At 42.1% G+C, this 26,084-nt stretch overlaps 1 protein-coding gene across 5 annotated transcripts in view; it reads right to left on the bottom strand.

Annotated features, from left to right (window-relative positions):
- The window catches only part of SOBP (sine oculis binding protein homolog), a 202,653-nt gene that overhangs the window by 2,046 nt on the left and 174,523 nt on the right, over positions 1-26,084 (bottom strand). The window lies entirely within an intron of this gene.

Here is a 26,084-nt window from a genome sequence, read left to right as displayed (position 1 = left end):
TACACATATATGTATGTATATATATATATATATATATTTATATTTTTATACATTTTTTAAATTTTTTATTCATAACATGATATTGACGTTATTTCAAACCGCATTTTAAATGCTGACAGTCTGCCACAAGAAATGTATTTTATTTACTACCTACATAATGCCAGCTTAGTCCAGAGCACTGTACGGAATAGGCATTCACTTAAAGGGATTATATGAGATTAGTAAAAGGAAAGGGTCTGCACTTCTTCTAGAAACAGGTTCACTCTAGTCCCTGGGCTGTCTGGTATTGTACTTCAGTTGAACTGGCCTCAGCTGCAATACCAGACATCCCATGGACAAGAGTGACACTGTCTGGAAAAAGAAGACCTTTTGTTCTAATATCATATAACCCCTTTAAGGTCATGTTCAGACGTGGCTAATTTGTTGCAGATTTTCAGCGCAGACTCTTACTTATTGCAGATTTCTTCTGGATTTTTCAATGCAAATAGTGAAATTTGGGGCACATATTGTGGCCCAAATTTGCAGCGGAAATTTTCCATTGTGTCTGAATAAACCATGAGGTTGGATTCACACACAGCGTTTAGGTATATTTTTCATGGCTTTTTCAGAGTTTGGTTTTTTTTTAGAACGATTTTCCTATATAGACATTAATTGTACCAGAAACTTCACCTAAAAAAGCTACTGCCTGTATGATTTATGTGGCGTTTGGTGCAGTAAACTATTTGTTCACTCCAGTTTGAGCTTCAACTAACCTATTTAGGACCAAGCACTGCATATGTACGTCATAGGGGACGGGGGATATATGGAGCAGTTAAAAAAAAAAAACTTTCCCCATTTTTTCCCAAAGTAATGTAAAAAAACAAAAATAAAAAACATAATTGGTATGGCCGCGTCCGTAAAAGTCTGAACTATTATAATATAACATTATGTAAACTGAAAGGTGAAAACCCTAAAAAACAATACAAGTAAAAATGCCTGGACACCTCGTGTCCCACAAAAATGTAATAAAAGGTGATCAAAAAGTTGCATGTACCCCAAAATTGTACCAATAAAAATGACAGCCTGCCCTGCAAAAGATAAGCCCTCACACCGCTCAATTGACAGTGGCATAAAACTTTTTTTTTTTTACCAAAGATTTTTTTCTTTGTAAAAGTAGTAAAACATAAAAAAAAAACGATATAAATTTGGTATCACCCTAATCGTATCAGCCTGTAGAATAAGGCTAACATCTTGGTTTTAATGCATGGTGTACACCGTAAAAACGGAACTCAAAAAACAAAGAAGGAAGGGCTGTTTTTTCCCCATTTCACCCCACAAATAATTTTTTTTGCAGTTTCCCAGTACAATATTTGGTACAGTAAAAAAAACCTACAACTCGCCCTGAAAAAAAACCAAGCCCTCATATGTCTAAGTCTATTGAAAAATCAAAACTTTATGGCTCTTGGAAGGCGGGGAGGAAAAAACACAATACAGGGTAGGATTGTCCCATATTGTGCTCTGCATCTACCAGAGTGAGGACTGTTCTCTCTGATTCACTGTCAAACTGACCAATGGTGAGTGGCTAAACTATAGTAAACCAGATTGAATCATTCTCACTCTGATTGGCTCTTGATCAGTCCATACACTACACAGCACCTTTAGGTCCTGTTCACAGGAATTTTGAGGCAAATTTTGACCTGCCGGAAGAACACTTAGCGCATTTTTTGCCGCGGGAAAAAAAACGCAGCGAAAACCGCTTTTTCTGACATCAATGGGAGGTCAGAGATAGAAATGCCTGAAGAAAGGGCATGATGCTTCTTTTTCCCCCTAGTGTTTTTTTCCGCTCACTGGAAAAAATCTATTTGAGGCTTTTCCGGCAGTTTCTGATGCGGGTTCAGCGTCAAAAACAGCGCCAAAAAACTCAGTGTGAACAGGGCCTTAGAGAACGAGCAGGAGAGGAGACAGAAGGCCTCAAGTATTGCAGCAGTAGGTTGTGAGGAGTGAGGAGTCTGTGCTGCTGGGAAGGGAAAAAGAACAATTTGATCCTGACAGGACAGTGAGAGAAAATCCTGCAGTTGGGGAGGAGATGTGTGCTGCTGTGAAGGAAATGGGAGAAGGAGAATGGAGGGAGATGAGGGTCATTAAAGAAAACTGTGCCTCTGTGGGTGGGGGGAGCAAACGCATGATTTTATAAGGGGATATCCAAGTGTGTTGCACCTATGACAGAGACAAAATGTCCCTCCTTCTACCCCCCGATTATACTTAGTTTGGCAGTTTTCTACATCATACATTTTTACACTGTGACGCTTAGGGGTTAAGCTATAGCATTCCTGTAAAATCCCTGGTGTAGCTGTTAATACCTATTATGTCTCATGGCTAGGGTGGTGAAGGGGGCAATATCGACATCCATTACCCATGTTCATCTAGGGATATTATATCTTATATCCCTGGAGGTCTAGGGTGGTATAGGGTTTAACATTTAAAGGGAACCTGTCACACAACATGTTTTCTGATCTGCAGACAGCATATTATAGAGCAGGAGGAGCTGATTAATATAACGTTTTGTGGGAAAATATTCAATATAATTTGTATTTTATTTATTTAAATCACTGCTTGTTATGGCTTAGTGGGCATCTCAACCACTGAATAGCAGCCTTCCCCTTATGAGTGTGCATACAGAACTAGCTGTCAATCCCTGAGTAGGACTGCCCACTGGATTTAAGAACTAGGATTGCCCACTGGACTCTTAAGCCCATAACTAACTAGGATTTAAAAGAATAAATTACAAGTTATACTGAATCTTTTCACACAAATCTATATAACAATCTGCTCAGTTCTTCCTACCCCTTAATGTGCTGCCCCCAAATCAGAGAACACATTCAACATGACAGGTTACATTTGAACTTAGATAATTATGTGGTTTATGATATATTGTTACTTGTATGTGATATTATGTATCTCTGATGTAATTTTATTTAATCTAAATAGGTCCAGAATACTTGAAAGGGTCACATCTCTTTTTCAGATCCCCTGCTTCCCTTCACACAACCATCAAGTTAAATTCTGTCTGCAACTGTCAGTAGAGGGAGCTCACTGCATAGAGAATTATACAGTTCATACTGAACTCAATAATAAATCAGAATACAGTAAGCTCCTTCTAGTAGCAACAGAAATATTTGTTTCATTTAACTCAATGTTTTCTCCTGAACTGCTGAACATTCTGGGTACAAATAAACTACCTTTAAAGAGGCTCTGTCACCACATTGTAAGTGCCCTATCTCCTACATAAGGAGATTGGCGCTATAATGTAGGTGACAGCAGTGCTTTTTATTTAATAAAACGATCTATTTTCACCACTTTATTAGCGATTTTAGATTTATGCTAATGAGTTTCTCAATGGACAACTGGGCGTGTTTTACTATTGACCAAGTGGGTGTTGTACAGAGGAGTGTATGACGCTGACCAATCAGTGACCAATCAGCGTCATGCACTCCTCTCCATTCATTTCCTCAGCACATAGGGATCCTTTTAGATCAGTATGTGCTGTCTTATGCGAACACATTAACGATACTGAAGTGTTTAGACAGTGAATAGACATTCCACGGGATGTCTATTCACAATCTCTGCACTTCGTTACTGTTTCTGTGGTAGTTACAGCAGAGCAAGCGTAATCCCGCGAGATTACGCTGTAAATGACAGGTTACAGCGATGTTAAATACTTTTGTGTCAAAAAAGACAAAAGTATAGAAGGTATGATACCTTTATTGGCTAAGCATAAGGGTATGTGCACACAGTGAGAGGCTTTTATGGCTGAAATGACAGACTGTTTTCAGGAGAAAACAGCTGCCTCGTTTCAGCGGTAATTCCTCCTCCTCGTATTATGCGAGGCGTCTGAGACGCTCGTAAATCTTGAGCTGCTCTTCATTGAGTTCAATGAAGAACGGCTCAAATTACGTTGCAAAGAAGTGCCCTGCACTTCTTTGCCGAGGCAGTCAATTTACGCGTCGTCGTTTGACAGCTGTCAAACGACGACGCGTAAATGACAGGTCGTCTGTACAGTACGTCGGCAGACCCATTCAAATGAATGGGCAGATGTTTGCCGACGTATTGTAGCCCTATTTTCATGCGTAAATCGAGGCATAATACGCCTCGTTTACGCCTGAAAATAGGTCGTGTGAACCCAGCCTAAAAGTTCTATATGCGGCTTTCAGAGGCTCCTTCTTCAGGCATTTTACAAATGAATGACTTAGAAAAAGCACAACATTTAGATGTTACACAAAGACAATTAGTACAAGAAGTGATATATCATTAAGATAAGCCGGGGCAATAAAACGGAGGTTATAGGGGTGATCAGTGGCGGATTATCATTAGGGCGTTTCGGGCGGCCGCCCGGGGCCCAAGGCTCCCAAGGGGCCCATGGCCGCCCGAACCCCCTCATGCCCAGTGGCGTCGCTAGCACTGGAGGGAGCCCCGGTGCCAGGACCGCACCTGTCAGGCGAGGGGAGCTTCGCTCCTACTTAGCAGCCGTGGTCTGTGCTGCTTTAGAAGCTACCCCTCCAGCCCCCCTTCCCTGCTCTAAACATCTCTCCTCTGCTGCTAGCAGTCGGGACATGGGGGAGGGGAGACTGTCGGCGGGCTCTGTGTCGTGCTGTGAGCAGGAGAAGAGCTGCAGTGAAGACATAAAAGGTAAGTGCATGTGTATTTACAATGTGTTTAATGTCCATATTCATGTGTGTTTAATGTGCATATTCATGTGTTTAATGTCCATATTCATGTGTGTTTAATGTGCATATTCATGTGTGTTTAATGTGCATATTCATGTGTGTTTAATGTCCATATTCATGTATGTTTAATGTCCATATTCATGTATGTTTAATGTCCATATTCATGTATGTTTAATGTCCATATTCATGTATGTTTAATGTCCATATTCATGTGTGTTTAATGTCCATATTCATGTATGTTTAATGTCCATATTCATGTGTGTTTAATGTCCATATTCATATATGTTTAATGTTCATATTCATGTGTGTTTAATGTGCATATTCATGTGTGTTTAATGTACATATTCATGTATGTTTAATGTCCATATTCATGTGTGTTTAATGTCCATATTCATGTATGTTTAATGTCCATATTCATGTGTGTTTAATGTGCATATTCATGTGTGTTTAATGTACATATTGATGTGTTTACAAGGTGTACTTTGTGTATAATGTGCATACTCGTGTGTACTTTGTGTATAATGTGCATACTTTGTGTATAATGTGCGTACTTTGTGTACTTTGTGTATAATGTGCCTACTTTGTGTACTTTGTGCATAATGTGCGTACTGTGCATACTTTGTGCATAATGTGCGTACTTTGTGCATAATGTACGTACTTTGTGCATAATGTGCGTACTTTGTGCATAATGTGCGTACTTTGTGTACTGTGCGTACTTTGTGCATAATGTGCGTACTTTGTGCATAATGTGCATACTTTGTGTACTGTGCGTACTTTGTGTACTGTGCGTACTTTGTGTACTGTGCGTACTTTGTGTAATGTGCGTACATTATGCATAATGTGCATACTTTGTGTACTGTGCGTACTTTGTGCATAATGTGCGTACTTTGTGCATAATGTGCATACTTTGTGTACTGTGCGTACTTTGTGCATAATGTGCGTACTTTGTGTACTGTGCGTACTTTGTGCATAATGTGCGTACTTTGTGTACTGTGCGTACTTTGTGCATAATGTGCGTACTTTGTCTGTGATAGAGATAGAGTGTATATATACATAAATATGTATAGTATGTGTGTGTGTGTGTATACAGTGAAGGAAATAAGTATTTGATCCGTTGCTGATTTTGTAAGTTTGCCCACTGTCAAAGACATGAACAGTCTAGAATTTTTAGGCTAGGTTAATTTTACCAGTGAGAGATAGATTATATTTAAAAAAAAACTGAAAATCACATAGTCAAAATTATATATATTTATTTGCATTGTGCACAGAGAAATAAGTATTTGATCCCCTACCAACCATTATTATTATAAATTAAGCATTTTGGAGAAAACTGACGTCCATACATATTTTTTGGATACATTTATTGGATGGGTGAGAGCTGACCCATTGGGTCGTCTGTTACATCATAACGAGTGACAAGCATGTTCTTTGACGGGTGCTGATGTCATAAGGGCTACCAGCCATATAAATTGAACTGCAAGATTGCACAGGTGGCCTATGCTTAAGGCTCCACAGGGGGGGGTAGTTCAGGGACTTGGACCAGTGGGTCAAATGTAGGGCACTAGTGCATCTAATGACATAACATAATGAGACTGGTGATGTCATAAGGGGCAATTTCAGTGACATTACCTAAAGTGTCCCCTTTAAGGCTCCAGAATTGGTTTGGACATCACAGTTGGGGGTTTGGTGGGCAGTGATGTAACAAGGGGTGCAAAATCTATAAATTGAGTGGCAGACACAAACGGAAGCAAGGGTGGAAATATGATGCATCCCCTTTAAGGTTCCACAATGGGTGAATGGCGGGCATGTAATACTACATTTTCCCTGTAGCAGCCAATGCAGGGGAAATTAGCAGCTGATGGCAACTTCACCCAGCAAAATCAGCAGTTTGCCAGGGGTCACGGGAGTAGCCCATATTAAATGCATTGCCTGTGATAAGAGAACCTAATTTTTTAAGGGTTAATTTTGTGTGATAGCGCTGGGGGCATTACGTCACTTTGCTGAAGTCATAGCTGATTACATTAACAGGAGTATTTGTAGGTCCCCTGTAGGGTACTAGTGAATCATATGTAATTATATCACAGGAGTGACCACTTCATATGTGTGATGACAACATAATTGGCAATGTCAGTGACATTGTCTGATGTGTCCCCAATAACATTCCAGAATGGGTGATGAGTGCACTTTTGGAACCATGATAAGTAATGACATAAGTTGGGGTGCCAGCCCTAGAAATTGAGCACTTTTAGGCCTTATTCCGACGAACGTATAATACGTCCGTGCGACGAGCGTGATTTTCACGCGCGTCGCACGGACCTATGTTAGTCTATGGGGCCGTTCAGACAGTCCATGATTTCCATGCAGCGTGGGTCCGCTGCATAAAACTCACGACATGTCCTATATTTGTGCGTTTTTCGCGCATCACGCACCCATTGAAGTCAATAGGTGCGTGGAAATCACGCGCAGCACATGGAAGTACTTCCATGTGACGCACGTGATTCGCGCAACAGCAGTAAAAACTGTGAATGAAAACAGAGTGTCATAATGATGGCGGCTGCACAAAAATCACGCAGCCACGCATCATATGCTGATGACACACGGAGCTTTTATGGAGCTTTTGTGCGCGCAAAACGCACACGCTCGTGTGAATCCGGCCTTAGACAACCATGAGAGTTGCATCCAAGAGCAGAGACTGAGGCTTTTTGGGTCCTCTTTAAAGATTCACTCCAGTCAAAAACTAAAACTTCAGCTCTTGTCCAGGATCATGGAGCTCTACAAGCCCATAGAAGTTTAATTTGACGGAATGATGCCATTATAGTGATCCCCTCGTGTCCCTACTATAAGCTGCAAGTCTGTGCTAAGCATACCAATAGAGTCAGTATAGGATATATAATCAAACAGCATTATATGATTTCACAATGATGATATCCTCCTGCAGGATACTAACAGGACACCATTCATGATGGGGCATGGAAAATGTTAAGATGCATTTTTATGTCATCAGGCACAATGATGCATCGTTTCTACCTGGCAGTTTTACATTTTCAAAACAATACTATTCTTACTGGCACGTCATACCTTACTATTATTACTATCACAGCCTCGATGTTCAGGAATGAAGGGAGAAACTGACTTCCTATCCAAACAATAGACGCTGTGGCCGCTGGAGAGTCCTATTGCTCGTCACATGACACAGCTGAGGACCAGAAAGGAGTGGATAACTCACAAGTACAACCAACCACAAGTAAGAAGATGACTTTCACCACAATTTGCCTAATGTGCCTTTCCAAAATGCCAGAGAAGTCATTTTTTGTGGGAGTGCCTCTTTAATTCATTGGCAACATGTGTTTCATATTCAATGCCCTAGCGTTATGGAGTTAGAGCGAAGCGCCGCAAATGTACGGCACGGGTATGGTGCGGGCACAGGTGCAGTGCTGCACCATCCTCAGTGGTTGTCAGCTGTGTATTACAGCTGGTACGCTGCCGCAATGGCCAGGATCGGCAATAACGTGGATCCTGGCTGTTTAACCCTTCAGATGTCGTGGTTAATAGTGAACGCAGCATCTCAGTCATTAGACAGTGGCAGAATGCTTGACACGATCGCAGGGTGCTGATGGGTTGCCATAGAGCTGGGGACCTAGATAAGGCCCACATGTTTGCCATATGTGTATGTTTTACACACAAAAAAAAATAACTCATCTGGCAAAAAACAAGCCCTCATACAGCTAAGTTATTGGAAAAACTAAAACGTTATGGAACTCGGAACGCAGTGGTGATAAAACAGAAAAACAGTTGTTTCCGCAATGCTCAAAATAGCTGTGTCCTTAAGGGGTTAAATAGACATTAATTAGGTTTAATTGCTCCATTATCTATATAGTTGGCAAGTTGAATGAGATGATGTTGTGGTATATAAATGGAGCTATTTCTGAAACCAGCATTGGTGATGCTATGTACATGATTACAGAGCACTGTATACAAAAACATGCAAATGAGCGGTGACCATTCTTATTCATATGTAAAAAAAAAATACATTTGAAAATCCATCTTGTCGGGTTTTAAATAACAAACTAAAACTAAAGTAGAAGATGATTATAGTAATTATGATATTTACATATCAAGAAAGACATGCAAAATCTGTCATATCTTGGATTAGTGTTGGGCATCTGTTTTAGTAATTTTGCACGTCTTCAAGTTCATTACAAGCAATTGGCCATTTGCCTTCTCTGCTCCTTCAATTTTTGTCCTTATTCTTTTAGGCTCTGTGCACACCGTCATGGTTTCCATTATAATGGAAACAAGGACGGGGGTTCCCGATCTGTCACACGATGCTCATGAACGGCGCTTGATGGGTCACATTGATTATAATGGAGTCCATCGTGGTTCTGCCGTGGTGTACGTAGTTTTAACCAGAAAAAATATGCTGCTACTCTTCCGCCAATTATGACGGAGGCTCTTATCGTGACTGAAAGTATGGGAGCACGGTCCGTAAAAAGCAAAAAATAGGACATGTCCTATCTTTTGCGGAGACTTTCTACGGCTTTGACACCTTTCCGTAAATATAAAGATAGAAACAGAAATGAAAGGGTCCGTAATTACGGACTGTAATTACGGACCGGAATTACGAACTAAATCTACGGTCGTGTGCATGGGGCCTAAATGTAGTCTCTCACCACTTTTGGCCCCTTTAAACTGCTAACACGGCTAGATAGGTGAAGAGCATACACCAGGAAAATTATGCTTCAATCACTCATGTGTCATACGCTAATGATCTGATTTTGAGTGACAGCTCTAGCGGACTCCTGCATCAAAACGTGTTATCCGCTACATCTGTCACTCAAGAGCAGAGAGAGGGGGCTGGGGAGGAATTACAGCCAAGAAGTCAGGACCATTAACTGCCTGGCCGATTAGTATATGGCGCATTAGAGAATAAAACATCATTCTCCTAATTATGCTTGGAGCATGATCACCAACATAGGTATGCTTAAAGAGGCTCTGTCACCAGATTATAAATGCCCTATTTCCTACATAATCTGATCAGCGTTATAATGTAGATAACAACAGTGGTTTTTATTTTGAAAAACGATCATTTTTGAGCAAGTTATGAGAAATTATAGATTTATGCTAATTCGTTTCTTAATAGACAACTGGGCGTGTTTTTACTTTTTACCAACTAGGCGTTGTACAGAGGAGTGTATGACGCTGACCAATCGGTGACCAATCAGCGTCATACACTTCTCATTGTTCCAGCCCAGCTTCTTTCACTGCACACACAGTGTGATTGTGCACAGCATGATTGTGCAGTGAAAGAAGCTGGGCTGGAACAATGAAAAGTGTATGACGCTGATTGGTCACTGATTGGTCAGCGTCATACACTCCTCTGTACAACGCCATGTTGGTAAAAAGTAAAAACACGCCCAGTTGGTCGTTAAGAAACTAATTAGCATAAATCTAAAATTGCTCATAACTTGCTAAAAAAGGATCGTTTTTCAAAATAAAAACCAAAGTTGTTATCTACATTACAGCGCCAATCACATTATGTAGGAGATAGGGCACTTATAATCTGGTGACAGAGCCTCTTTAAATTGGTACCATTTAAACTTGTATACTAGCGGTGTAAGCGTTTTGGGAAGATCAATAGTGGTGACAGACTCTTTTTAAGTATTCCATGTAGGGCTCATTCATCTGCTGATTGTATCGTTCTGAAAAAGTTAAATATTATCGTTGTCAACAGCACATCTCTCTGTGTAAACGCTGCCGACATGATAATAACGTATGGAGACGAGCGATCGGAGTAACAACCACTCGTCCCTATACTAGCTCCTTGTGACAGCAGCAAACTAGTGTCGATCAACGAGCTGTCTCGTTGATTGGTGCTCGCTGCATCGGCCAAAATCGGTATAATAGGGCCTTTAGAAGCTTCATTATGACCAGATATGTTTTCTGGATAGTCCTACCATTGTAAAGTTATTTGCTCAAGTCTTGTTTACATGGATCATTAAGTCTTGGAAGTTTTCTGCTTACATAGAGCTGTAAGAAATATAAAAGACAGTGTTTTGCTAAATATGAATGAATTGAGTCTTTAGCAGAATACACGCATATTACAATTATTCTATTACATTCATAGTTAATGGCATGGAATTAAGTAAAACTATTTAAATGGTCTTTAAAAAGCACTTCATCTTTTATGATGAAATTGAAATAAAGGCTGACATGAAATAAAAATCTACTAAAATAGAATTAGTTATATTTGGATAATATGAAAATATTTCTTTTTTGGAACATTAATGTATTCAGCAGGCAGACTAGGCAGGCAGCTATAAAACGTAATCTAGCTTCTAATGTGTTTCTCTGAATTGTTCGCTTACATTTAAGCAATGTCATCTGTGATTAGAGGCCAGATGGTTTACAGCATACCGTCTTCTTTATTTATATCTCATCAGCAACTAATTTATACAGAAATTATTACTGAATTCAATGAATTAGGTATGACGATATTACCGCTACCGAGTTACAGTCAAGCTGTGTTTTTATATTTACTGCAGTAAGATCATCAGGAATCAACATGCTATTGTATCCATTACATATGTTGCTTGTGACACAGCTAGTAAAATTGTCTAATCTTAGGATCAACATGATCATAAAAACATAGATTGCCTCCCCTCTTATAGTCTTCTCTTACACAGACCAATCATAGCAATCATATTAATGCTTTATGAGAAATTCTGAGATTGAATCAAAACCAAAGGAAGCACAGGCGGTCCACTCCTGCTCTCAGGCTCAGTGCTTGAACAATGGCAGGTCACACAACCTATGCCAAGTTATGTATGGATGTAGCCATATTTATTTTGACTGATAACGTGCTGCAGCGTGATATCACAGAACAAAAGCCATTAAAAAGTCAAGATAAGGATCTTGCCACTGTGTATTTAATGTGTTAAAAGTCAGCCCTTCTTATCTCGATATTACTACATCCATGGTCTGAACACAGCTATGATAGGAAAATCTGGTGCATGCTTTATTCATTACGTATAGTATAAACTCTTATAGGGAAAGTTCATCTTTGAGCATTTTCTGATATGTCACTGAGATATGTTAGAAACTGTTATCAGTGAAGATCTACAGCAGGGCTCTCAAACTCGGCCGGGTAAGTGGGCCACACATAGGAAAAATGGGAAGTTGACGGGCCGCATTACTTTCAAATTTGATACAATACAAATTATTGTTAATCAATTAGTTATTTGAACTACTATAACAATACTAAATTACTATATTAATACTACATTACTATAATACTAAATTACTATAATAATACTACATTACTATAATACTAAATTACTATAATAATACTACATTACTATAATACTACATTACTATAACAATACTACATTACTATAATAATACTACATTACTATAATACTAAATTACTATAATAATACTACATTACTATAATAATAATATATTACTATAATAATACCACATTACTATAACAATACTACATTACTATAATACTATATTACTATAATACTAAATTACTATAATAATACTACATTACTATAATATTAATATATTACTATAATAATACCACATTACTATAATAATACTACATTACTATAATAATACTACATTACTATAACAATACTACATTACTATAACAATACCACATTACTATAATAATACTATATTACTATAATAATACCACATTACTATAATAATACTACATTACTATAATAATACTACATTACTATAATACTACATTACTATAATAATACTACATTATTATAACAATACCACATTACTATAATAATACTATATTACTATAACAATACCACATTACTATAACAATAATACATTACTATAATAATACTACATTACTATAATACTACATTACTATAACAATAATACATTACTATAATAATACTACATTACTATAATACTACATTACTATAACAAAACGACATTACTATAACAATACTACATTACTATAATAATACATTACTATAACAACACTACATTACTATAATACTACATTACTATAATAATACATTACTATAACAACACTATAATACTATAATAATACTACATTACTATAACACTACTACATTACTATAATAATACATTACTATAACAATACTACACTACTATAATAATACTACATTTCTATAACAATAATACTACATTACTATAACAATACTACATTACTATAATCATACTACATTACTATAACAATACTACATTTCTATAATAATACTACATTACTATAATAATACTAATACTACATTACTACCACAATACTACATTACTATAATACATTACTATAACAACACTACATTACTATAATACATTACTATAACAATACTACACTACTATAATAATACTACATTACTATAACAATGATACTACATTACTATAACAATACTACATTACTATAATAATACGACATTACTATAACAATACTACATTACTAGAATCATATTACATTACTATAAAAATACTACATTACTATAATACTACATTTCTATAATAATACATTACTATAATAATACTACATTACTATAACAATACTACATTACTATAATACTACATTACAATAACAATACTACATTACTATAATAATACTACATTACTATAATACCATATTACTATAACAATACTACATTACTATAACAATATTACAGTACTATAATACTGCATTACTATAATAATAATACATTACTATAACAATGCTATATTACTATAACTATACTATATACTATAATACTACATTACTATAATAATACTACATTTCTATAATAATACATTACTATAACAATACTACATTACTATAATACTACATTACTATAAACAATACTACAGTACATTACTATAACAATACTACATTACTATAACAATACTACATTACTATAATACTACAATACTACAACAATACTACATTACTATAACAATACTACATTACTATAATACTATAACAATACTACATTACTATAATAATACTAAATTTCTATAACAATACTACAGTACATTACTATAATAATACACCGTGTTCCAAATTATTATACAAATTGGATTTAAGTGTCATAAACATTTAATTATTAGTTTTTCAATTAAACTCATGGATGGTATTGTGTCTAAGGCTGGGTTCACACGACCTATTTTCAGACGTAAACGAGGCGTATTATGCCTCGTTTTACGTCTGAAAATAGGGCTCCAATACGTCAGCAAACATCTGCCCATTCATTTGAATGGGTTTGCCGACGTACTGTGCAGACGACCTGTAATTTACGCGTCATCGTTTGACAGCTGTCAAACGACGACGCGTAAATTGACTGCCTCGGCAAAGAAGTGCAGGACACTTCTTTGCTACGTAATTTGAGCCGTTCTTCATTGAAGTCAATGAAGGGCAGCTCAAGATTTACGAGCGTCACAGACGCCTCGCATAATACGAGGAGGAGCATTTACGTGTGAAACGAGGCAGCTGTTTTCTCCTGAAAACAGTCTGTCATTTCAGACGTAAAAGCCTGCTACCGTGTGCACATACCCTTAGGGCTCTTTGGATCATTGTAATCAATCTCAGACACCTGTGATAATTAGATTTCCAGGTGTGCCCAATCAAAGGAAAACTACTTAAGAAGGACGTTCCACATTATTAAGCAGGCCACAGGTTTCAAGCAATATGGGAAAGAAAAAGGATCTCTCTGCTGCCGAAAAGCGTGAAATAGTGCAATACCTTGGACAAGGTATGAAAACATTGGATATTTCAAGAAAACGTAAGCGTGATCATGGTACTGTGAAAAGATTTGTGGCTGATTCAGAGCACAGACGGGTTCGTTCAGATAAAGGCATAATGAGGAAAGTTTCTGCCAGACAAATTAATAGGATTAGGAGAGCAGCTGCTAAAATGCCATTGCAAAGCAGCAAACAGGTATTTGAAGCCGGTGGTGCCTCTGGAGTCCCGCGAACCTCAAGGTGTAGGATCCTTCAGTGGATTGCAAGTGTGCATAAAGCTATTATTCGGCCACCCCTAAACAATGCTCACAAGCAGAAACGGTTGCAGTGGGCTCAGAAATATATGAAGACTAATTTTCAAACCGTGTTGTTTACTGATGAGTGCGGTGCAACCCTGGATGGTCCAGATGGATGGAGTAGTGGATGGTTGGTGAATGGCCACCATGTCCCAACAAGGCTGCGACGTCAGCAAGGAGGTGGCGGAGTCATGTTTTGGGCTGGAATCATGGGGAGAGAGCTGGTAGGCCCCTTTAGGGTCCCTGACGGTGTGAAAATGACCTCTGCAAAGTACGTAGAGTTTATGACTGACCACTTTCTTCTGTGGTAGAAAAAGAAGTACCGTGCCTCCCGTAGCAAAATTATCTTCATGCATGACAATGCACCATCTCATGCTGCAAAGAATACCTCTGTGTCATTGGCCGCTATGGGAATAAAAGGAGAGAAACTCATGGTGTGGCCCCCATGTTCCCCTGACCTCAACCCTATTGAGAACCTTTGGAGCATCCTCAAGCAAAATATCTATGAGGGTGGGAGGCAGATCACATCAAAACAGAAGCTCTGGGAGGCTATTCTGACATCCTGCAAAGATATTCAAGCAGAAACTGTCCAAATACTCACAAATTCAATGGATGCAAGAATTGTGAAGGTGATATCAAAGAAGGGGTCCTATGTTAACATGTAACTTGGCCTGTTAAGTTTTTTTTTATTGAAAGAGCTTTTGATTTCTGTAAATATGACCTCCTGATACTGCAAATTCAACAAATTACCATTTTAGTTCTCTTTACAACCTTTAAAATGTTTTGATCTCTGTTGTGCATAATAATTTGAAACATTTTGAGTTTTTTACTTCTAAAAAAACATCTGTTATCCTTAGGAGATTTGTTCAATAAAATTTGCATTATACTCCAATGGTTGATGGCTTGAAGATTATACTGACTGTTATTTGCATCGACTATTTAGGAAAATCAGCGAAAAATAACATTTGCATAATAATTTGGAATGCGGTGTACTACATTACTATAATAACACCGCTAGGTTTAAACTTACAGGAAACTTGTGAGTTTACTTCAAGTGCTTATTTTAACAATCCAGTTTTCCAGTTTAAGTGTCGCTAAATGCAGTCTGGCTGATAAGTTGGCAACGTTTGACACACACAAGTATATCAAGATTGGGCAGACCCTTTTTAGATAGTGCCATATTGCCCTCTGTGGATATTGCCACAATGCCTTCTGTAGATAATGCCACAGTGCCCTTTGTAGATAATACCACAGTGCCCTCTGTAGATAATGCCACAGTGCCCTCTGTAGATAATGCTACAGTGCCCTCTGTAGATACTGCCACAGTGCCTTCTGTAGATAGTGCCACAATCCCGTCCTAGATAATGCCACTGCCCTCTGTAAATAATGCCACAGTTCATTTTGTAGGTAGTGCCACAGTGCGCTTTGTAGATAGTGCCACAGTGCCCTCTATACATAATGCCACAGTGCCCTCTGTAGATAATGCCCCTCCCAGGTAGAGCCACACAGCCCCCATCCCAGGTAGTGCCACACAGACCCCCCACCCAGGTAGTGTCACACAGCCCCCCTCCCTGGTAGTGCCACACAGCCCCCCTAGTAGTGCCACACAGCCCCCTGGTAGTGCCACACAGTCCCCACCCAGGTAGTGCCACACAGCCCCCCTCCCTGGTAGTGCCACACAGCCCCCCTCCCTGTATCTAGCGCCTTTGGGGCTCCCTCTAGGAGTGGAATTCCCAGCCAGAGCATTGCCGACGCTCTGGCTGGGGATTCCTCTCCAGGAGGAGCCCCTGACGTCACTGTCCATATATGTTAGTAACGTCAGAGGCTTCTCAAGGAGTGGAATCCCCGGGCCAGAGCGCTGGCAAGACTCTGGCTGGGGATTCCGCTCCACGGGGAGCCACTGACTTTACTGCACCTATATGGACGTGACGTCAGGGGCTTCTCCAGGAGCGGAATCCTGGGCCAGAGTGTCAGCAATGCTCTGGCTGGGGATTTCACTCCTAGAGGGAGCCCCGAAGGTGGTACTACCAGGGAGGTGGGGATTCCGCTCCAAGATAGGGGCTTCCCTCTAGGAGCGGAATCCTCGGCAATGGCATTGGCAATGCACTGGCTGGGGATTCCACTCCTGAAGGAGTCATGACGGCTGCACCAGCATCCGGCGGCCGAGTGGGGCACCCCAAGGATGGTGGGCCCCGGCACTTGCCTGGGTTCGCCAGGTGCTGACGCCGGCCCTGTGCTATGTACAGGAGGGGGGTTGGCACTATCTACAGGGGGAATTGTGCGGATCTACTCCTTCTGCCTACTCTCTGCTGTCCTGAACATCTCGGAAGCTTCGGTGCACCACGGACTGAAGCTGACAGCCTCAGAAGCTGCATGCGGCAGTGTGTTTAAGACCCCTGATCTACAGTATGCACTATGATCCTCACCAATTGCTAAACTGAAGGGGCAGCAGTGCTCCGAGCTCAGAACCCCTCTGTTTTCTGACTTAGTGACACGTCAGAAGATGTTTAAGGGCACATTCAGACCTGGCAGAAGTTTTCCGCTGCAGATGTTTCACGCAAATTTGTGGCAATTATGCAAAGAATCTGCTGCAAAATTTGTGATCATTTATCCAGACGTGGCGGATTTTGCATTGTACATGCCACAGGTTTCAGCCTTGGCATTGCAATGGCTGAAATCTGCAGTGAAAATCTGATGCTTCTCCGCTACAGACTGAGCATGCTGCAGAATGTATATTCCGCACCACAAGCTATTTTCTGCAACGTCTGCACTAGGTAGACTAAAACACTATAGAAACCGAAGAAACAAAAATCTGATGTGGATTTCCACTGTGGCATGTCCGCGCGTGGAATTCTGCAGCAAATCTGCCACATCTGTACGTGCCCTTGCATTGAATAGACAACCCCTCTAGCACATGCATCATGGCATGCTCCCTTATCACAGCAAACTCATATATTATTCTATTTTACAGTTATAATAAATTTGTAGGCGATTATCTACTGTATACCATACAAAACAATATAAAATTTGATATAAGCCAAAATGAACCACATACACAATTATATGCCCTGGCATACAAACCATAGTACAGAGTAAAATGCTAAAATAGAGATTTTACAAAGATAAGATCTACTTGATCTAATCTGCAATTGGTCACAAGATGGCAGCACAGCACTACAATGGCTCCTAGACACGGGTTGGCCCATCAGGACAACCTCTGTCCATATGCCCCATGTCCATAAGTCCTTTATGTGCCAGAACAAAGAGCCGCTCTGTAATAGTGACACCTTCTTTGGCAGATCCATCGTGTCCATGCATTACATGGACGGTAATTGTAATGGCAGGAAGGAGGTGAAGGGAAAGTGAGCCCTAATCTACCCACCGCCCTGTCCCTGCCTACTTGCAACGACCCGCCCTAGGCGACGAGGTACAACTGGGCGGCGGTCCCTACGCTGGCTAAGTGCACAGGAAGACAAACAGGGAACACGCAAGGGAAGGGGCAGTAGCCACGGAACGCCACGAGGAAACGGGGCGGCGAACGAACAGTCAGGACCAGGACGAAGTGAGTACACCCGAGCGGGCACGGAGACAGAAGCAAGCCAGGGCAAGCAAGCAGGTAAAGCAGAACTGCAGCAAGGCAGTAGCACGGCAGAAGCAGGCTGGAGCAAGCAGCAGTGGGGCCAGGAATCCAAAAGAATTACAAGCACTGAGGGAGAGCACAGGGCAGGTAATAAAGGGCAGGGGGCGGAGCTAACTCCGAGAGACCAGGCCGCGATAGGCTCTCCCACTCCTGAGCCTGCCACCCTGGTTGGTGGGAGATGGTGTCAGTCGAACAGGTCTGGCCTCAGGTGTGGATTGATTAATCCCAGGAGTATAGCTAGATGAAGTACCTGGCAGATCCCTAACAGTACTCCCCCTTTTATGAGGGGCCACCGGACCCTTACTAAGGGGACCCGGTTTAGTGGGGAAGAGGAGGTGGAACCTCCTGATCAATACCCCAGCGTGAACATCACGGGCAGGTACCCAAGTCCTCTCCTCCGGCCCGTATCCTCTCCAATGGACCAGGTACTGGAGGGAGCCCTGGACCATCCTACTGTCCATAATCTTGGCCACCTCGAATTCCACCCCCTCAGGGGTGAGAACGGGAACAGGAGGTATCCTCGAGGGGGACCAGGACGGGGAGCAGCGTTTAAGGAGGGAGGCATGGAAGACGTCATGTATGCGAAAGGATGGGGGGAGCTCCAGACGGAAGGATACAGGGTTGAGGACTTCAATGATCTTATAAGGTCCAATAAATCGGGGAGCAAACTTCCTGGACGGGACCTTAAGGCGCAAGTTCCTGGACGACAACCAGACCAAATCCCCGACGACAAACCGGGGGTTAGCAGAACGTCTACTATCCGCCTGAATCTTTTGTGCGCTCTGGGACGCCTCTAGGTTCTTCTGAACCTGGGCCCAGACAGTGCACAGTTCCCGATGAACCTCCTCTACCTCAGGATTATTGGAACAACCAGGGGAGACGGAGGAGAACCTTGGGTTAAACCCGAAATTACAGAAAAACAGGGAGACCCCTGACGAGTTACTGACCCGGTTATTCAGGGAAAATTCAGCAAGGGGAAGGAATGAGACCCAATTGAATTGACAGTCAGAGATGAAACACCTTAAATATTGTTCCAGGGATTGGTTGGTCCTTTCCGTTTGGCCATTAGTTTCGGGATGGAAGGCGGAGGAGAAGGACAGATCAATCTCCAACTTTTTACAAAAAGCTCTACAAAATAAGGAAACAAATTGTACCCCTCTGTCAGAAACGATATTGACTGGGGCCCCATGGAGACGCAGGATGTGTTTCACAAACAAAGAAGCTAACGTCTTGGCGTTAGGTAGCTTCTTAAGGGGCACAAAGTGGCACATCTTGCTGAAGCGGTCGACTACCACCCACACCACCGACTTGCCCTGAGATGGAGGCAAATCGGTGATAAAATCCATGGAGATATGGGTCCAAGGTCTCTGGGGAATGGGCAAGGAACGTAGTAGGCCCGCAGGTCGGGACCTAGGGGTTTTGGACCTAGCGCAAACCTCACAAGCGGCGACGTAAGCCCTAACATCTTTAGGCAACCCAGGCCACCAATAGTTTCTGGTAATGAGGTGTTTGGTGCCCAAGATGCCAGGATGACCAGATAGAGCGGAGTCATGGTTTTCCCTGAGTACCCTCAGCCGGTATTGCAGGGGAACAAACAGTTTGTCCCCAGGGACGTTCCCGGGAGCTGCACCCTGATCAGCCGCGATATCAGAAGCTAAATCAGAATCCGTGGCAGAGACGATTATACCAGGGGGTAAAATACAAGCGGGATCCTTCTCGGAAGGAGGATTGGCCATGAAACTACGTGACAGAGCGTCAGCCTTAATATTCTTGGACCCAGCCCTATAGGTAACCAAGAAATTAAATCTGGTAAAGAATAGTGCCCACCGAGCTTGTCTAGGATTAAGCCTCCGGGCCGATTCTAGGAAAACCAGATTCTTGTGATCCGTAAGGACCGTTACCTGGTGTCTGGCCCCCTCCAGGAAGTGCCGCCACTCCTCAAAAGCCCATTTAATGGCTAGAAGTTCGCGGTTGCCAATATCATAGTTACTCTCCGTGGGCGAAAACTTCCTAGAGAAGTAAGCACAGGGGCGGAGATGGGTGAGGGAGCTGGTACCCTGGGACAAGACGGCCCCCACTCCCACCTCGGAAGCGTCAACCTCCACAATAAATGGCTCCTCTTGGTTGGGCTGAATCAGCACGGGGGCCGAGATAAAGCACTTCTTGAGAGTCTCAAAGGCCTGGACGGCCTCAGGGGGCCAATGGAGGACATCGGCACCCTTGCGGGTAAGGTCCGTAAGAGGCTTAGCGACGACCGAGAAGTTGGCAATAAATCTCCTGTAATAGTTGGCGAACCCTAAAAAACACTGTAACGCCTTAAGGGAGGCAGGTTGGACCCATTCCGCCACAGCTTGAACCTTGGCAGGGTCCATGCGGAATTCATGAGGAGTGAGGATTTGCCCTAAAAATGGTATCTCCTGTACCCCAAAGAAACATTTTTCAGTCTTAGCAAACAGATTATTCTCCCGAAGGACCTGGAGCACCTTCCTGACATGCTCCACGTGGGAGGACCAGTCCTTGGAAAACACCAGTATGTCATCAAGGTACACAACAAGAAAATTACCCAGGTACTCTCTCAGGATTTCATTAATAAAATTCTGGAAGACAGCAGCGGCATTACACAACCCAAAGGGCATGACCAGGTATTCGAAATGACCCTCGGGTGTGTTGAACGCAGTTTTCCACTCATCCCCCTCTTTGATGCGGATAAGGTTATATGCCCCCCGTAGATCGAACTTAGAAAACCATTGGGCTCCCTGAACCTGATTAAAAAGATCCGGAATCAAAGGAAGTGGGTACTGGTTCCTTACGGTGACCTTATTCAGGTTACGATAATCAATGCACGGCCTAAGACCACCATCCTTCTTCCCCACGAAGAAGAAGCCAGCACCTACAGGAGAAGTCGAGGGGCGAATGAAACCCTTGGCCAGGCATTCTTGGATATACACCCTCATCGCTTCACGTTCAGGACATGAAAGATTAAATATCCTACCCTTAGGAAGCTTGGCACCAGGCACCAAATCGATGGCGCAATCGTAATCTCTATGGGGGGGCAACACCTCGGAGGCCTCCTTAGAAAACACATCGGCGAAGTCCTGAACAAACTCAGGAAGCGTGTTTACCTCCTCCCGGGGAGAAATAGAGTTAACAGAAAGACATGACATAAGACATTCATTACCCCATTTGGTGAGATCCCCAGTATTCCAATCAAATGTGGGATTATGCAACTGCAACCAGGGAAGGCCTAAAACCAGATCAGACGATAATCCCTGCATCACCAGTACAGAGCACTGCTCCAAATGCATGGAGCCAACCAGGAGTTCAAAAACAGGAGTATGCTGAGTAAAATAACCATTAGCAAGGGGGGTTGAGTCGATTCCTACTACAGGGATAGGATAAGGTAAATCAATACAAGGCATCTTTAGAGACATAGCAAATTCCACAGACATGATATTAGCAGATGAGCCAGAATCCACGAAAGCACTGCCCGTGGCAGACCGGCCAGCAAACGAGACCTGAAAGGGAAGCAAAATTTTATTGCGTTTCACATTAACGGGAAATACCTGTGCGCCCAAGTGACCTCCCCGATGATCACTTAGGCGCGGAAGTTTTCCGGCTTCTTATTCTTGCGCCTGGGACAGGTGTTCAGTAGATGCTTGTCGTCCCCACTGTAGAAGCAGAGACCATTCATTCTGCGAAACTCCCTACGTTGTCGAGGGGGCATGGAGGCCCCGAGTTGCATAGGTACCTCCGAGTCCTCCGTGGAGGGGCGAGGAGACGGGACCTCGGGGGGAATCGCAGAAAAGTCAGAGGGGAGCACACTGAAGCGTTCTAGCTGACGTTCCCTGAGACGTCGGTCAAGTCGTACTGCTAGGGCCATAACCTGGTCAAGGGAGTCAGGCGAGGGGTAGCTAACCAGCAGATCCTTCAGGGCGTCAGATAATCCTAACCTAAACTGGCACCTTAGGGCCGGATCGTTCCACTGAGAAGCTACGCACCACTTCCTAAAATCAGAACAGTATTCCTCAACCGGTCTCCTACCCTGACGTAAGGTCACCAGCTGACTCTCGGCTAAAGCAGTCCTGTCAGTCTCGTCGTAAATGAGTCCGAGGGCAGAGAAAAAACGATCAACAGAGGAAAGTTCAGGGGCGTCAGGAGCCAAGGAGAAGGCCCACTCTTGGGGCCCTTCCTGGAGTCGGGATATGATGATACCCACCCGCTGGTTCTCGGAACCTGAGGAGTGGGGCTTTAGGCGGAAATACAGTCTGCAACTCTCCCGGAAGGAGAGAAACGTCTTACGGTCCCCTGAAAACCGGTCAGGTAACTTGAGGTCGGGTTCTAGAGGTGAGGTGAGGGGTACTACTAAAGCAGCGTCACCCTGATTGACCCTTTGGGCCAGGGCCTGGACCTGTAGGGAGAGGCCCTGCATCTGCTGGGTCAGGGTCTCAAGGGGGTCCATAATAGCGTCAGCGTAGGAGAAATGGTAGACTAGGTAAGGGCTTGTAATTATGTAATGGCAGGAAGGAGGTGAAGGGAAAGTGAGCCCTAATCTACCCACCGCCCTGTCCCTGCCTACTTGCAACGACCCGCCCTAGGCGACGAGGTACAACTGGGCGGCGGTCCCTACGCTGGCTAAGTGCACAGGAAGACAAACAGGGAACACGCAAGGGAAGGGGCAGTAGCCACGGAACGCCACGAGGAAACGGGGCGGCGAACGAACAGTCAGGACCAGGACGAAGTGAGTACACCCGAGCGGGCACGGAGACAGAAGCAAGCCAGGGCAAGCAAGCAGGTCAAGCAGAACTGCAGCAAGGCAGAAGCACGGCAGAAGCAGGCTGGAGCAAGCAGCAGTGGGGCCAGGAATCCAAAAGAATTACAAGCACTGAGGGAGAGCACAGGGCAGGTAATAAAGGGCAGGGGGCGGAGCTAACTCCGAGAGACCAGGCCGCGATAGGCTCTCCCACTCCTGAGCCTGCCACCCTGGTTGGTGGGAGATGGTGTCAGTCGAACAGGTCTGGCCTCAGGTGTGGATTGATTAATCCCAGGAGTATAGCTAGATGAAGTACCTGGCAGATCCCTAACAGTAATTTATTTGAATGGCCGGTATGTAATGCTACATGTCTCCTGAAGAGGCTGCTGCAGGGGAAATGTGGGGCTGGTCGCTGCTTCCCCTGGAAATAACAGCTGATCATCCGAGGTCAGAGAAGGGGTTGTCTTCAAAAGACAACCCCTTTAAAGCCTGTTTCACGCAATGTAAATTTGTTGTATGTACAAAAAAATAATAATTGTCCTGATATTCCTAATCAATACAGAACAATGAGTTTGTTCAATCAGAGATTTTATTCAGAGAACACTCCTATATGCTTGTAATAATGCAGTGTAAGAGGTGAATAAAATAAGTAATCCCTAAAGGCTTTTGCCAAGGTCCCTAAATCCAGGACCACGATTCTGTATAGGAAGCCAAACTATTACACGTTCCCCTTCAATTCCCCTTCCAGGACAATCCAAATAAATTTCCCTTACAACTATACTCTATAAACTAGTTTAAAGCAAGCAAGCATACTACCAAAGCCAGTTTTTGGGGTGTGCGACCTGTATGGGCGCCTCAGATGGTCGGCACCCGTGTCTTGTAACAACCACAAGTCTTAGTAATAATTGTGCAGCAGTATTATTTATACATTGTATAACACAGTTATTAGATTATTTGTGTATAAAGCTGTTATTTGCTCACTGTATGTTGATATTAGCCAAAACTGAAGACAAGAGCAATTCATGGCACTCATCCTTGAGACTAATGAGCCATCTTTATTGCAACATAACAGTGAAGGTGCGAGACACAGTCGCATGGCATCATTTGTCTGAGTATATCGCATAATTCCGTTTGAGTATATATATCGCATGTGTCGGCAGCCTTGAGGTGTTCATTTGCGGTGCTTTTCGTTCCCTGCATGGAGGTATGTAGGTATTATTTGACCACTGTATGGTGGTATTTATTTAGGCATTGGGTGGCACTGCTACTTAGGCCCTATACAGTGAAATTATATGTTCAGTGTATGGTAGTTCTGGCATTGTATAGCATTGTTATTTTTAGCACCATATTGTATGAAAGTGTTATTTGGCCATTAGAGCACTGTTATTTAGGCACCATGCTGTATGGTGCTTATAATTAGGCACTGTATAACAGTGCACCGCATGGGGTGAACCAGTGGAAGGTACTGCTCAGGGCATCATCCAATATAAAGATGGCCCTGTATACTACAGATGAGATCCAGACTAACGGCTGTCATAAATAAGCCCGGTGTGTAATCAGAGGGGTCAGTAACTCCTTTTTATTTCTTTGACAGCCAGGTCAGTACTTTCAAATTGCTCCCACATTTAAAAAAAAGACGGAATAATTTCATAATGAATTCTTCAATAGGTTTAATAAGGATAGAGCTTGGTTTTAACACCTTAGCAACATCTGTCGTACATGTAAGGTGGATGCGCGCTACTCAAATATGCATGGTATATGCCGCTGTTTCATACAGCTGACACCTGCTTGCAAAAGCCATTATCTGAAATAACTCCTATCCCCGTCATTCAAGCATTTTAGATGCCACGATCAATAGCGATCTCTGTCCCCCGATCGCCCCCCCCCCCCCCCCCCACGGCCTCTTTAAGTCCTCTTGGTCTGATATTAGTGCTCTATTATTAAGACTTGCCAGAAACAGTTCTTAATAGTAGAGCACAGTTAAAGTATTGCAGTGTATTGCATGAGCGATCCATGAGGGGACTAAAAAAAAGTTTAAAAAAAATGTTTAGTAACAGTTTTATAAATAGTAAAAATGAACTAAAGGTTACATTTTCCATAAAAACAATGCAAGCAATAAAAAAAGTAAACATAATTGGTATCAACGGGTAGTAAAAGTCTGTACTATTAAAATGACACATTATTCAATGTGCAAGGTAAATGTCGTAGGGCAAAAAAAATCACAGTGCCAGAATTGCTGTTTTTTTCTCAAATTGCTTCCCTAAACAAATGGAATACAAAAGTGGTCAAAAAGTCGTATGTACCTCTAAATTTTACCAATAAAAGCTACAGCTTGCCTCGCAAAAAACAAGCCATCAAACTGCTCCATTGACGGTAACATTTAAAAGATATGGGTCTCAGAATATGGTGACACAAAACAATTGTCTTTTAACAAAGTGTTTTTACTTTTTTAAAATTAGTAAAACATAAACTATATAAAATTGGTATTAACCTAAGCGTATTGACCCGTAGAGTAAAGTTAACATGTAATTTTTACTACAGTAAACGCGGTAAAAAAGAAACTTCAAAAACGATGGCGGAATTGTACATAAAAAATGAATACAGCTACTTTGTATTCCGTATACAGAGCAGCTGTATCTAGTGCTGAAACATGTATCCGTCAGGTCAGTGGCACTGACGGGTTCAGTGTCAGCGGGTCCTGTGTGTCCCTAACTTCGATGTGATTGTTAACCGCTGGATCCTGCCCGCTAACACTGAACCCGTCAGTGCCGCTGACCTGACAGATGCTCTGTGTAGAGGATACAACGCAGCTGTATCTGAAAAAGTTAAAATTATTTTTAATAAAAAGTAATTAGAAAGTTGGACCAAACACACTGATACACATTTTTATTAAAAAAAGAAGAAAATGTCTAATAAGTTCACTGTCTCCTCATCACCCTCCACAATTTCTCCCTCATAACTTTTTTTATTAC

The sequence above is a fragment of the Rhinoderma darwinii genome, chromosome 4 (assembly GCF_050947455.1).
Source record: "Rhinoderma darwinii isolate aRhiDar2 chromosome 4, aRhiDar2.hap1, whole genome shotgun sequence".
NCBI lineage: Eukaryota > Metazoa > Chordata > Amphibia > Anura > Rhinodermatidae > Rhinoderma > Rhinoderma darwinii.
This window is presented reverse-complemented; position numbering and strand designations above follow the sequence as displayed.